This window comes from Haemaphysalis longicornis, unplaced genomic scaffold, assembly GCF_048455015.1.
Source record: "Haemaphysalis longicornis isolate Haplotype H1 unplaced genomic scaffold, Haemaphysalis longicornis Haplotype H1 scaffold_3, whole genome shotgun sequence".
Classification (NCBI taxonomy): domain Eukaryota; kingdom Metazoa; phylum Arthropoda; class Arachnida; order Ixodida; family Ixodidae; genus Haemaphysalis; species Haemaphysalis longicornis.
This window is the reverse complement of record NW_027526335.1, coordinates 174,883,926-174,896,681: the sequence shown is the minus strand read 5'-3', so window position 1 is coordinate 174,896,681 and position 12,756 is coordinate 174,883,926.

Genomic DNA, 12,756 nt, shown 5'->3' with positions numbered 1-12,756 from the left:
GCTGGGAGAGAAGTTTATGCCAAACTCGCTTGTGCGAAGCATTGATAACTTCTTTTCGTTGTGGTGTGCCACCCCTTAATCGGTATTTATACAGGGCAAATCTGATAACCACCCCTTTGTGCCACTTTTGCCAAGAAATTGAATCCGTAGAGCATTTCTTTCTTCTCTGCCGCCGATTTGCTAACCATCGGAGAAGGCTGCTGGAGATTCCCCTGCTACGTCTTGGTCTGCCTTTAACTGTACCGGTGCTCTTGTCGTTTGGGGGGACTAGGCTGGGCCGATGCCATAGGGACGTGTGCAACGCCATCCACTCCTTCATTTCGGAGACAGCTCGTCTGCAGTGCTAAAAACATTCCGATTAGGCTGACTTTTACTATAAATTTCCTATTCTTCTCTCTGTTTTTTTTTTCTCGTGTTTTCTCTCTCTCTCTCTCATTAACCTAGACCAAATTCTTTCTTCTGCTCCATTATTTTGCCTTGATTGATTGTAATGAAAACATAACTCTTCTTGGCCAATCCCCCTAAGTGGGTATGCGCCATTGTTCGGGCCACCACCACCACCACCACCGACCAACCAACCGACTCCATCACCATTTTGGAGGCCAGACACTGATCGTCTTTCGCTACGCAATTTCTGGTTTCGAAACAGGGAAACGAGGCACCAGCAGGACGTTTTATGGCGCAGCGGCTCCGAGGCACTCGAGGCTTGGATACCTTTGCACGGTTTTATCCTGGAAATCTTGTCCTTGACCGCCGCCCCTTTCACCTCGTACCCAAGCCGCTCTCGTGCCTTAGGTATTCGAAACCCCAGCGTCTTGCTTCATCCACCGGTGCCATGGACGTATATCGTTTTCGCCGAGCTGTACTACGAGCGAGCGACTCCAGGACCATGACAGTGCTCGATGCCTTGCTACGGAGCAAGGCAGGAACGGCCCTTGACAGGCACAATTTTCTCGACCTCATCGATACGACAAGTTGAGCCTGCACCAACTCGACACTCAAATTGAAGCTGACCTGAAGGATGACGAATTGGAATGAATCGAACATTTCGGCTGCGATCGATTACGACGAGCGGATCCTGCGCATTGAGAATGCACTTACGCTTCTCCGTAAGACAAGCCTCATCCGCAAGCCCCGTCCCTCAGCCTCAGACGACCCTAATTTCTACCGGCATCACAACCTCTAATCTCTGCTCGCTTCTCGAGTAGTTCATGCCGACGGGGTCCCCAATGGTCACGAGTGAGGTGCCGCGCGTCTGGGAAATGGCTGCTGAGTGTTTAGGTGAATGCGAGGACCTGGGCTGTGCACCACGCAGCGATGCCAAACAAAACCCGGAGGGGCTCAGCCAGGAAGAGGGACACCGGCGACTGCATGACGTTTACGTCGCCAACGTGGCTATCGTTTCGTAGACGTCTCAGCGGCCCTGCCGTGAATCCGTGAAATCTGTACTGCCGTGAAATCTGTACTGGCGACGTCTCCGTGGCAGCACCGGGAGGCTGGTCTCAGAGATATAACTCACACTTCGGAGACGACAAAATGCCCCTACCGCGATCCTAACGCCACAGGCTTCGCTACTTCTCCGGAGGCGTCTGACCCGTCCTGCTACGACCCTAGCGTCGAAGATGCGACTCTTGTTTTGGAGACCTCCGAGCTTCGCTTTTGCGACCTTTACGTCCGAGACGCAGTCTTGTTTAGCAGCATTTCGGCAGCCCCGTTTCTATACGAAGATAGTTTTCTTGCATCCGGCAACGAAAACGCGATTCGTGCAAAAGGTGCACCCGCTTCAGGGGATAACGAAGAGCCTCCTCCTCAGAAGCTCCGTGCGCCATGTTCGACCCAGAGGCGAGCTGCTGCCTCGCTCATTTTATCCCATTGGCAACAAATTCACGCGGCGAAACGGAACGGCGGCGTCGATGGTGGCGACAATGTTTTTGGCAAGCACGATTCCATGCTGGGCGCGCCTTTCTGCTACGCTTACGAGCCCGGCAAGAGCAGCGTCTCCTTGTCCACCGAGGAAACAACAATGTTGCTTTAGCGCATCGATCAATTCGTGGAGGCCGGACAGGATATAAACACAGCGACAGCGCCACTGCATTCGGCGGATGTTCTCTGGGCAATTGGCTGCCCGCATCAGCTGTTTCCTTTGGATCCTGGCAGCTGCATTCTCGCCAAAAACATGGAGTATGGTCTCTCTCCCCGGGTGACCATATGAACATTCGCAATGTTCACTTTTCCGCTTTTCTGATGGAGGCGAAAAGCGCAAACGCCCGTGTGTACGAGATTTCGGCGCACGATAAAGATCCTCAGGTGGTCAAAATTAATCCGGAGCCCTCCACTACGGCGCGCCTCATCGCCTGCGTTGCGTCGGCGCGTTAAACCCCACAATCAGTCAGCAATCTTCACTTTTAGATCTAAGTCACTTTGATTTACAAACCCAGCAAACGCTCATTGCCCGTGACGCGGGCTATGGAATTGTACTGCCTCGGTTACAAGCATAGCTGTTGTGGAATCATGCTCCGCTGCGGGAGTCGGGCAACTATTCGTAGTGGGGTCCGGACCAGGCACCTGCGCGTGCAGCTGCCAGCTGGCTCCAAACCAATTTGGCGACGGCGGGAGTATTTTGAGAAATAAAGATGCGCAGGCAGGGGGTGATGGTACGGAGAGAGGAAGCGGAGGATCGCAGGCGCTCCTGCCTCGCTAGTCGACTCCATCCCATCACCATTGTGTAAGCCAGACGCTGGTGTTATTTCGCTGCAGCCTTCCAAGTACGAAAAAAACAGAATAGCTTGTAAGGGAATGAAAAAAATAGTGCAGCTTCAGGAATGTGAAAGACGTTAGACTAAACATCAGCAAGGTAGGATTCCCTAGCCGAACCAGCCGGCTATTTCGAGAGACATGTGGGAGGGGGGTCAGAGGGGACGCATAACTATCGTTGTGTAAAAATGCGGAGCTAAATCAAGGGATGAATGGTTTAGTAGTCACGCACACAAGAAACTCGATCACTTTCCTTTTTTTTCAACTTCAACGAACAGCTGATCGCTCGGCGGACGCATTTTTTGAAGAGTACAGGGCACGCAGTTCACAAGTGATAAAATGTGTCGTTGGAAGAGTGTGGTATCTGTGAATTCCTCCTGATTGCAGTTTGTACTAGACTCTGCAGGCTCCCTTTGTCATATGACGACGTTTCGAAATAGCGTTTAGCCGTGGGCGCGGATTACTCCATAATCCCGTCTCCGCACTGCTCGCGGGGATAAATGTGGCAGATGAATGTTTGCGAGCCCTCACCTCGCGAAAAGACGACCCAGCATACTTTCTTGTCCTGTACGGTTTTCCATACATAATTTTGCATTATTTGTCGTAATTCGCTCGTAGAATGTGAAATTCAGGTCACATTAGCTTGTCCAGGGCAGTGATCAATATCTGAGCTATGACACTGGCTAGTGTAACTGGCACCTTGTCAGGCATGAGTGCTCCGCTAGATTATGAAAGAATACAAAGCTGATATATATCCTAGTGTATTACCATCGCATGACCGTCGGAGGAAATGCTGCTTACGAAAACACTGTTAGCAAATTTTAGGGCAGTGGAATTACAAACAGGTCAATGTATATGCCGGTTTCGCGACTCCCGCCTGTGACACGCACCTGGCGCATATAAAGAGCGAATGTACCACACTAAGACCGCGTCAGGGACATTTACTGTCGCAAATACACCACATTTGCAAACAGACTGGCTGCTTCCCATTAATACGTATTTCCAACCCATACAAAGGGTCAGTCTCAGTTGTGAAGGTGCCCCAAAAGCAGCGGCGTCAGTCGTGAGCGGGCCGGAGACTCCCGCAGCAGCTTTGAAACGGGTCGCAAGGGGGATTTCAGGGGCGCCCCTACAGACATCGCAAGAGGCGCATATCTCCCTCTCCCCTTACCTCCCAAGCCCACCTGTTGCCTTGTTTAATGTTTCATAGTTATGACAGGAACAGATAGAGAACTCATGTCGCTAATATGCAGGGAAAAGAACAGGGGGTCTGCAAAGGATCACTGAGGAACACCAGATCGCACATCTAGTTTAGCACCTGAGGAACCATTTAAAAAGCAAATTGTTTCCTAGGTGATAAATAATACTCAATTTATTGTATTATCTGATCGTGTTCTTAAAAGTATGCGAAGCCTAAAAGCTTAAATGAAAATTTCTGGTGAGATATCTGGTCAAACTTCCTAAAATCAATAAAAAAATGTATACATGATCCTTCTCGTCAATGCACCGAGCGAGGGTCGTGTATGACTTCCATTAAAAAAGTGCCAGTAGAATCGCCTCTACTGAAACCATGTTGGTTGGAGCCTAAGATATCGCTACTTTCTACTAACAGCATCAAATGCTTAATTAGCACGTGTTCTACTCTGTTACAGCAAGGGCTTATAAGGGTATAGGTTTGTAGTTGGTAGAATCAACTTGAAGGTTTCGTTTAGGAAAAGGTTAAACTCTCGCACACTTCCAGACTGCCGGTATTTTCACGGTTAGGAGTAATTTAGTGAATATTTCAGTCAAATAGTACGAGCACCATTCGGCATATCTTTTAAGGAACATAATACAAATTTCGTCCAGCCGAATAGCTTTTTAGTCATCAACTTTAAGAAGCTGGTCGAACACTACTCTGCTAATGGTAAAGTACAGTAGACGTGCAGCAGCGGTTTATCCACAATATTCTGCAACTATATTGTTATCACTCGGGAATACAGACTCAAAATATTTATTTCAAAGCTTTCGCTTACAGTGCAATTTTGTGTTTTCAAACATGATATCTGTGATTTTGCTTCTAGAAATGTCTCCGGATCTTTTTTGGGGCCGGTCGAAGTAAGCTAGCAAGTGTCTGATTCATATAAAGCTGCTTCCCTTGCGGAACTTCTCTCCAAAATGCTTTGGAGAGCGCTTCTACATTGGAGACCGCTTCTACATGGTCGTGCATTTCGGTCTTGTGGCGGTCGGCGCAGTTTGCTCGTAGACATTTCAGACGTGCACAAAAGGCGACGTTCACAAAGGGGATTCTTGGAATGTTTTAGGCGCGTGAAAAGCGTGTCTGTGTCCCCGCCAAAAATCACTTATTTTAAAACTATACGTCGTCTTCTCGAGGAAACATGGTAGAAAGAAAATGGATTCTCCGTACCTTGGGACAGCAGCTGCAGAAGCCAGATACAACAGAGCATTGGTACAACACAGATGTTATTTTACGCACTCACATTGGACCCGAGGAAATACTTTGCGTTCGATGAGGTAGAGTTTGTAACGTGCAACTCAGTCATGCGCTTCGCACGGACAAGTACCGCCATCCCGAGGAGCCCGACGTTACCAGTGACTGCGCACTCGCACGGCTGCCTGCATGCGCGCCTCGCCAGTGAATACAAGCAATTGGATCACAAATGTGTTTCTTTATTTAAAATTTCAACAACAATATTGACGATGATTGTTTTTCGCAGTAAATGGCATGAAAGACTTCGCCTTAATATAAGTCTTCGCCAGGAATATGATTATATTAGTTTTCTGAATACAATAGGCTACATTTATCACACAAAACGCAGTTGCAAAACACGCGGTTCACACAGGTGAAATCGAGCCTCAAGATTTGTTGTATTTATGCCCTCACCCTGCAAGGAAATTCTCTTCTTTTGTGGCAGCAGTATCGTTGGCAGTTTTCTTGGCTGAGTCCATGAAAGCGGGGAGCATGGTTACTTACTCCTGTCAGTTCTGTTCCTTTTGTATTGACGACACTGGCTGCGTAAGCTTCTTGATGGGGCTAAGCCTGCGTATTGAGTGCATGTGGAGTGATGATTGTATTAGTGAATGATGCGAGCTTGTGATGGGCGCCGCTGTCTGTGGAAAATATGACGCATATTTTAGTGTACGGGTGGTAGTCGGATGTGTGTTGTCGAATCTGCGGTCGAATTCCAACCATCCGGTTTTGTTGTGTTGGGTCGTCGTAGGGCAGACGGAGAAGTATTCCTCACCCCGTGGGCGTGCATTCGAGTCGCTGAATGCGGACATTTATAAACGGTATATCCCAGGCGGGTGTCGTTTGCGAGTTCGTGTTGAGGCTGAACAAATGTGACTGAATTTTGTCCCAAAGAAGGCGTCTTATTTTGACACAATGAAAGTAGCCCAATATTCCGTGGGGTGCGGCAAATCTCTTTAATGATTACTACATTCTGCCTGCACTAATGTTTAGGAAGAAAAATACGCGCTTAACTATGTGGTTGCTCCCTTCAGCGAAGCTGTTTGTGTTCAGGATGTATAGCTTTCGTTTAGTGTGGTATATTACCGCCGTGTCAACTGTTGCGCCGAGTTGACGACTTTGGATTTTGCATTGCTAAAATGCTTTAAACGCTGAAAACAAAAGAATAGTACCGGTTTCTTGTAAACCTACCTAGTCTGTCCGCAATACTTTGAACTGGAAAAGTGACTGCAGAATCCTTCATTTAGACGCAAGCACATCCAGTTACACTGCCATACTGTCGCCATTTCGCTACACCAGTCATAGAATAGTTCAACGGAGGGAGTTAAAGCAGTAATGCTGTTCATGCTGTAACTATTCATGCTATGCACGAGTACATCTCTGAGCTTAGTGTCTTAATACTACTGATAGCGTTAGCAGAAATACTGGCTTGCAATAGTTGATGGAAACTAAAGTGTTTTGCTGCCTGCTTGAGCAGTGTTTGTTTCCAGGAGTTCTCAATGTTGGAATGCTACCTGCACTCCCTGCCTTCTTGGTTAATAGGGTGTGAAGCTCTGGGTCGTGTTCCTGTTGTGTGTATTGCTTGGGGCTGGGAAATTGGGGGGCGGGGGTTCGTGCTCCAGACATTCAAGCTGTCGTTTGAGGGATTGATTTTTTTACTGCGAAGCAGTATACCTCTAACAAGCCAAGGAAATTCTCGTGTACGCGAGAGCAGAACTCGCAGCAGAACTCCCAGGCTAGTACTGGCTACACCCGGGATCCAAAAGCTACTGGCAGCGCCAGGAATCAAACCTGGGCCCGAAGAGAAGCAGAGAGAGAGCCCGTTGTCTTGTCGACTAAGCTACGTCCACACGTCGAGACGGGGAGACAGACGGTGGTTTGGATTCAGCATCTGGCGAGGCGGAGGACGCTTTTTGGAGGCGAAACATCAAACAAAAGTGAGAGGGAGGCAGATAGAAAGATGACGTCATAGCCGCGCCTGCCACCCTCCTCCTGACACTTCGAAAGACGCTACTCGCCGTTTTATTTCTGTCGACACCGCTGCGTTCGGGACTCCGCCCCCGCGAATGTCAGGAAACTGCTGGCCGAGTATCTGGTTTCATTCTTTGTAGATCCACGTGTGTGAATTCAAGTGACGCCGCATTAGAAATCGTTGTGGGTGCTGTTTACAGTTTGGCACTCCAACCACTTTCACAGCGTGAATTGCAGCCAATTTTTTGTCGGCGGACCGTCTTTCTATGGTGGAAGATTTGTACTTTTATGTTAGTGAGCTCTTTTATGTGGGTTGGAATCGCAGAAAGAGAAGGGTTGGAAGAAAGCGAAACGCCGCGTTCGCTCAGTAGCTAAGGAGCTGTGTTGCTGACCCTAAGGACGCGGGTATCATCCCGGCCTCCGGCGCTGCTTTTCAGGTAGTGGAAAAAGCGAAACACCCGTGTGTTTGAGATCTGGCCACAAATTGAAGACCTGCAGATGGTCAAAATTATTCCGCAGCTCTCCACTGCGGCGCGCCAATAGCTAAGGTGCAGCTTCGACGTGTTAAGCCGGATATTTTTGTCGAATCCAGCATTTTGAGTGGACGAGAGGGCAGTGCACCCATTGTATTGAGACTAATTCGGCCCTCAGTAAGTGCCTGCTTTCTAAATTTGCTCTGCCACATTGCAGGCTTCTGTAGATACTTTGCACTCCTCACCCAGCTCTTGGTGTGGGAGGTGTGGGTTCTGTTATGTAGCGCAAGAAGATCGGTGGGCTGAACTTGTGAATTGCTTTGGTTTTAAGAAGCTGAACCTACGAGTGGTACTGCTTCAGGGGTTGCAGGCATCACGAGCAGTTCGCGATTCCGGGGAGGTTAGGGCCCCCGCAAATGTGTGTGGAACATGTGCCACACGGACATTGAAGTTGGGATAGCTCTGATGCTTGGGCATGCATCATGCCGGTTTCAAGTTCGCCAGCAGGCTGTGTACTCCTCTCTTTTGCGACGAAAGTGATCGAAGCGATGCTTCCTAGTTCTGTATCCTACGCTGGGGGGACTTGGTGCCGTCGAAGCATATTTTCGAGATGTTGAAGCTATTCCCACCTTTAGCGTCAAGAATCGGTAAGTCTGAGTTGTAACTGCAAATACTGTCCAACATTTCTTCGGGAGGTTTCCTCAGATATCGAAAAAGTATTGAATAATCCAGTGTCTCAGGTGGCGTGTTCTTCTGACGATGTAGGCCTACTAATGAGAAAATTAGCCCTACTGTGCATTCAAATTTGATCTTGACTGTTATGCGCTACTATCACGTGAGCTTGGATTGCCGCTGCTTTAGGTTAGCTTGCGATATAAGCTCGAGAGCAAATCCTCCTCAAGGGCGCATAGATATTTTGACATCGCGAACTGGAAGACACCAAATTGGCAGCCAGCGATGCAGCGAGCGTTTAGTCTCTTGCTTTGATGTTTGGGCGAGACTTGCGGTGTTTGTGGGCCCAGTGGATGCACATTCTTCGTCATGCAAAACACCTAGCTGGTGGCCAAGAAAAGCGGCTGCAGCTCCTCGCTGTCGTTATCCATTCCTACAATGATTTCTGTTAGTGACTGCGATGGGTGACCTCTTCCAAATGAGGCCCTAGCGGCGAAGGCGATTCTATAGCCGACTAAATGCTTAGCGGAGATGCGTGGCAGATTTTCAAGTGGCTGTACCTGACCATCGCTGACCATTAGGTGGCTGTACCGGACCTGAACAACGACGTTGATGTCCACAGAATTCGTGTGGTGTGTCGATCACAGTGTGTGCAGGTAAAATCTAAAGCAATAGAAATTCCCTTGCATCGCGCGCCCCTAGGGAAGAACTCATTGAGCGGAATATGTCACGGGAAGAAGAAAGTGTGTGGACAGTTAATATGGTTCCATTTGTGTTATGGCGGTGGCCAAACGGTGTTTTTTCATCTTCGTTGCCCTCAGCAGCGTGAAAACCGCATGTATAGCATATAGTATGGAGCGCGTACTGTAGACACCTTGGTTTATCTGCTCTGCTATGTTCTGGTGTCTTGGGAAACGAAGACTACCAGAGACTCTTCATTTTTGGACTCAGGACGAATGGCCTTTGACCGCAACTGCACGGCCCTGCAGTTCCGAATCACCAGGTTGCTGTGTCATTTTATAAAAACTTGCATTTTCTAAAGACTTACACAGAAAGATTAACCAACTTCCAAATTGTGTAATTGCCTTCTGTTGATTCTCTCTTTTTTAATGCTTCATTTTTAATCTGCTGTTTCTTATGAGATACAAAGTAAAGGGTTATTCAACAACCGGCATGCACTGTATAGAACCCTTTACTTTTTCTGGGGTTAAACATTGGTTGAAAGACATTGCGATAACTATGAGTATTCAAAGGTACTCACTAAGGTACTCACTAAGAAACATCTAAGGCAAGTTGCGCACAGATTCAATACATGCTTCTCGAGGTGTGGTTTAATAGCGATGAGTTCTATAATTCATATCCTTCCACAAAATAAAATTTTAAAGCTATTTTAAGGGATCTTTTTGTGTTATTGCAACACAATTTATCGGCGAATGGGCATTATTTTCGCTTCCACCTAGCATTAGAAGCAGGCATAAGGTTCAGAGAACAATGGGAAGATTAGGAGCCGAATTATAGGCGTGCTATACTATTTCGATTGACAAATGTTATGGTTCGTGCAGAATTTGACTAAAGACTTGCTTCACGCATCTATATGGTAAGACGGCACGTTTCAAATTTCATAATTGGAACAAACTTACAAAAAAGTAATTTTGGGGCTGTTGTTTTATATATAACGCCCCCCAGACATCCTGAAACAATGGATTTTAAAGCATTTGGCTCTAAAACGTCGATTCCTTGTAAGTTACATTAGGCAAGCCTTATAATACTACTCTAGAAAGCACGTAATACAGTACATAGAACATTTGCTTTAAAGCAAAGCTTTCTAGCTCTACCAGCCAACAGTTCTTTCGTGGCGTGCGGGACAACAAACACCCAACGCGGCGGAGGCGGCGGTGGGAGGGCGGAGGAGGGGCGAGTGAAGGGTTTAACTCACGGAGCACAATCTAAATAGCGCGGTGCATTTACCCAGCGTGCCCCGAGCGGAACTGCCTGCTCGCCGGCGCCTGCGTCGGCAGCGCAGGTTTGTCGTCTGCACTAGCCACGTTTATTTTAGGCCTGTTTTGGAGCAGCTTCGCGTCCACGGCGCACTTCCTTCGCACGCTTGATTAACTTGTTCGACAGCACCTTCTTTGTAACCCGCACCAGACGGAATTAAGTTGTCGTACGGCAAACATACGTTAAGTATTTGTTTGCAGGGCGAGAAAGCAAAATGTACGAACCACATACAGACATCTAGCCGCTAGAGAAACGCTACCTTTTCCGCACTGCTTGCCACGAATGGTACTCAGTTTTCTAAATTGGTGATTATCAATTAGGTTGTGTTTTAAGATGTATTACAAAAGGCGAAAGAAAAAACTTGTTCTGATAAATAGCGATTATAAAAGTTCCCTCAGCTTTGTCGCAATGCTCAAGCTCAATAAACTTACTAGTTTAAATTGGTATAAATGAGAATCACGAAGCTCAGATGCCGAATTGTTTCGGTGTCGGCGCTTATGTCGCGCGGTGGCGTAGCCCCAAGCTAGCGCGTCAGCATGACTAGGTTCCGCTGCCTCAACCTTCGAAAGACGCTCCTCTCCGTTTTCTATCGGCCGACTCACGGCCGGTCAACAGCAGCGGCGTTCTCCGCTCAAGCCCGGCCGTGGCCGACGCTGCTGCTGCGTTCGGGACACCGCCCCCGCGAATTTCACGTAACGGCTCACAGAATCTCTGGTTTCAGTCTTTGTACAGCCACGTGCTTGAATTCAAGTAACGTCCCACGGGAAATTGTTGTGTGTGTCGTTTCAAGCTTTGCTTTCCAACCACCTTTACAGCGTGGATTGGAGAAATTTTTTTGTAGTGAGGATGCGTGTAAAATATGACGCTCAAAGTTAAATGTTTCCATAATAAATGACCTAAAAAACGACATCTGGGCTTAGTGATTCTCATTTATACCAATTTAAAGTAGTAAATTTATTAAGTTTGAGCACTGTGCGAAAGCTTAGGGAACTTTTATAATCGCTATTTATCAGAACCAGTTTGTTATTTTGCCTTTTTTAATACCTCTTAAAACACAACCGAATTGGTAATCCCCAATTTAGAAAACTGAGTCCGATTCGTGGCATAAAAAAGCCTATTTATATCCAAGCCACGAAGACAGCAAAACTTTACATTTCCCGAAATAAGAGCAATGTCATTGATAGTCTGCGCACATCACATCGTTTTGTGCACACTGGCACTTTTTGTCGCATTGCCAGAAAAGAATGACCGAAAATCACTGATATAATAATCAATTCGTTGGTTAGCATAAAACGGGTATCCTAATAAGCTCACTCGTTTAAAGCCATCCTGTATCAAAACTTTCTTCTTCTTTCCTTAAAGGCACATGAAGTGGCAATAAGTCTCTCAAGGCCAAGTTATTTCGCGAAAAGAGAATGGCAGCGTAAGTATTATCGCCAGAAACGCATCGGGGATTCCCCACCTGTGTTTTCACTTCAGGGTATGGACATCCTCCTACTTGCCGTATATCGTATCTTAAACTTCTGACACTTATGTGCCTTCTGAAGTTATGGGGACTATTACAGACAATTCTTCGGAAGTATGAGCCATTTGACAGTGGTGTGGTGTCGTTTAAGTTGGAATCGTTTTTGAAGTCTTGAAGTGGGCAGCTGTGCGTAAGGTATTAAACTAATGTTAGGAGGTTAAGTTTCCCTTCAAAGACTAGGAGGGGTGAGAACTGATTTTATGGTGTAAATGATTGGTCGGGGCAAGGGGCATGTCCACTGCAACCCTAAGATATGTCGCGTGCGTGCCCTCTGTACAATTTTTCATCACTGCCACAAAGCGGAAGATGCGTTTCGAGCTAAACTGCTAATGTAGTTAATGCACGGCATTGTAATGTTTTTATTATTCAAGTGCCGCAAATGGTAATTTGTTCATCGCAGTGCCGCTGCTGAAACATGCAAATATGTGAGTGCCTAATTACACAGGCTTCGGACTCTATTGGTCAATTTTTGTACTGCATCTGAGCTGGCTCTCAAGCCTCAGAGGCATTGAAAAGTTTCGTATTGAGCTAGAATAAGCAATCGAATTTCAACAAAGTTGCATTTATTGTATGATAAAAGCAATGTCTTGGTCACAAGCACACTGACAGCAAGATCGGAGGGTTTCTACTGGGCACAAATGTGAATTTTACCCGATGTAAAATGTTCAGGCTGAAAAAAATATTTTCGAGTTCGCCTGGTAAAGTTAGTCTCCTGTATGTTTCAATGCTGGCTGGTTTGGTTCTTTGCGATGTTTGACTTGCTCTTGCTGGAATATATAACGAGTATATATTTAGACTGTTTGTTAAATTTTACAATCTTAGACATGCTCCCAGCTATATCATTTGTAAAATTTTATACGGCTCACACTGCCGTTTATTAGCTTTTTTTGTAT